At 39.6% G+C, this 2,645-nt stretch overlaps 1 pseudogene; it reads right to left on the minus strand.

Moving 5' to 3' along the window:
- Positions 1 to 528: 528 nt before the first annotated feature.
- LOC113307106 lies at positions 529 to 628 on the minus strand (annotated as a pseudogene).
- Between the last annotated feature and the right edge of the window lie 2,017 nt (positions 629 to 2,645).

Raw genomic sequence — 2,645 nt, forward strand, 5'->3', positions numbered from 1 at the left:
ATTGTATGCCTGAACGTAAAAGAGACGCACTAGGTAGATTTGTTAAAGAGAAACCTAGTAGTTCTAAGCGTCTCGATTACCTTAATCTAGAGAGTACGACTTTTGAAGAGTCTGTTTTTGAACGTCCTTTGACTGAGGAGAGAATCCTGTTGCTCCGATAGCGCCAGAAATGGCAACTTTGAAATTGTTGAATCCAACTAGGACTACTCGTCCCTCATGTATCAGGTTAGCTGAGACGGAAGCAACTTATGAACTTAAACCTGGGACCTTACAGCTGCTCCCAATCTTTTAGGGAAAGAAAATGAAAACCCCTATTTCCATGTTAGGGACTTTGAGGAAATTTGTAGTACCCTCAGGATTAGAAACCTAGATGATGATGCTTTGAAACTTAGGTTATTCCCTTTTCCCTGAAAGATAAAGCTAAATCGTGGCTATATAGTTTGGCTTCCGGGTCAATCGAAACGTATGAACAACTTACATCTGCCTTTTTGAACAAGTTTTTCCCTAGGCACAAAACATCGTCTATTAGGACGCAAATCTGCACGTTTTCTCAACAGGAGGGAGAAACTTTGTATAGGTATTTGGAAAGGTTCAATGATTTATTAGCCCAATGTCCTCATCATGGTTTAGAGAAGGTTAGGTTAGTTCAGATCCTTTATGAGGGTTTAGATTATCCCACCACAACCACAGTAGAATCTATATGTACTGGTGGATTTGAGAACCAAACAGTTGATGACGCGATGACATATTTGCATGAAGTCCGAAAAGACCCAACAATGGGAAAGTAGTAGGGGACCCCAGAAAACAATTCTTCTCGGCAGAGGAAACGTTAATAGGGTAGAAGGAGGCTATGAATCAGATGCCAAAATTGTTGCTATAGCGAAAAGGTTAGAAGCTTTAGAAGTGGGTAACACTAGTGGTAGATTGGAGCCTTTTTGGGAAGGCCAGAATAATGAAGAGCAAGCCAATGATATATAAAACACTAGGTTTGATAATCAGAAGTTTGACCCATATTCAGAAACCTATAATCCTGGTTGGAGGAACCATCCGAACTTTTCATGGTCTAAGGGCCAGATTCAGGGTCAGTCTAATAATTCTAATGCTCCCCCAGGTTTTGGCTACACTAGGAATACATCAGGCCCAGAAAATAAAACGACTAGCTTAGAGGAATCTATTAAGATGTTAGCAAAAACTCAGGAAATGTTAGCACAGAGCCATGTTAGTTTTCAACAGGAAACCAAGCAGAATTTTCAAACTAATGCTCAGAGCCTTGCTAAGTTAGAACTTCAAGTCGGCCAAATAGCTAAGACCTTAAGTGAGAGAGATAATGGTAGGTTCCCTAGTCAGATTAATCCCAATCTTAGAGGAGTTCATGAAGTAGGTACAAAACCATCGAATCAATTGAATGCTATTAGAACCCTTAGGAGTGGTAGAATAGTAGACAATCAGGTAACCATGCCCGATAGTGAACATACTGTAGTTCACCCCTCAAGAAAACTAGCTAAGGAAACTGATAAAATTTCTGATGATGCCAACTCAGTTCCTGAGAGGTCTGATTCTATGCCTAGAGCCCCATTTCCTCAGCTATTAGTACCAACAAAGAAGGAATCGAACTTTAATGACATATTGGTGGTTTTTAAGCAAGTTACCATAAACCTTCCTTTATTAGATGCAATTAGGAAAATTCCTGCTTATGCCAAGTTCCTTAAGGATATGTGTACGCGAAAGCGAAAACTTAGCGTCCATAAGAAAGCCTTTTTAGCTAGTCACGTAAGTTCAATTATTCAAAACACTACAACTCCAAAGTACAAAGACCCAGGTTCCCCTACCATTTCTTGTAAAATAGGTAAACACCGGGTAGAAAAAGCTTTACTTGACTTAGGAGCCAGTCTGAACCTACTTCCGTACCATGTGTACTTACAGCTAGGACTTGGTGAAATGAAACCTACTCAGATAACACTGCAGTTAGCTGATAGGTCTGTTAAAATTCCTCGAGGTGTTATTGATGATGTCCTTATTGAGGTCGAAAAGTTTATCTATCCAGTGGATTTCGTGGTCCTAGATACTCAACATGTCCCTGACCCAGAGAACCAGATACCTGTGATTTTAGGTCGCCCGTTTTTAGCTACGTCGAATGTGATCATTAACTGTCGAAATGGTGTGATGAATTTATCTTTTGGTAATATGACTATAGAGATGAACATTTTTAATGTCAGTAAGCTACCTTATGAGCTAGATGACACATGTGTTGAAGAGGTGAACATGATAGAAGCCTTAGTTCAGAAGTCATTACCAAACATTTTATTTGAAGACCCATTAGAAAGTTGTCTATCCCATTTTGGTTTAGATTTTGATGACGATAGCACTATTGAACAAGTGAATGCTTTATTAGATTTTACCCCTGTGTTAGACACTGATAGATGGAAATCTAGGTTCGAACCGTTACCAGTTTCTGAGACTACCCTAATTCCTTATTTAGAAGAGCCCCCAAAGTTGGACCTTAAACCACTACCCGATACTCTACAGTATGTGTTTTTAGGCCCATCTGAGACTTTACCTTTGATTGTAGCTTCCGATTTGGATAGTGATCAAGAGAGTAGGCTAGTAAAAGTACTTCAAGATAATAAGGAAGCTTTAGGGTGGAC

This window comes from Papaver somniferum, chromosome 8, assembly GCF_003573695.1.
Source record: "Papaver somniferum cultivar HN1 chromosome 8, ASM357369v1, whole genome shotgun sequence".
NCBI classification, from domain to species: domain Eukaryota; kingdom Viridiplantae; phylum Streptophyta; class Magnoliopsida; order Ranunculales; family Papaveraceae; genus Papaver; species Papaver somniferum.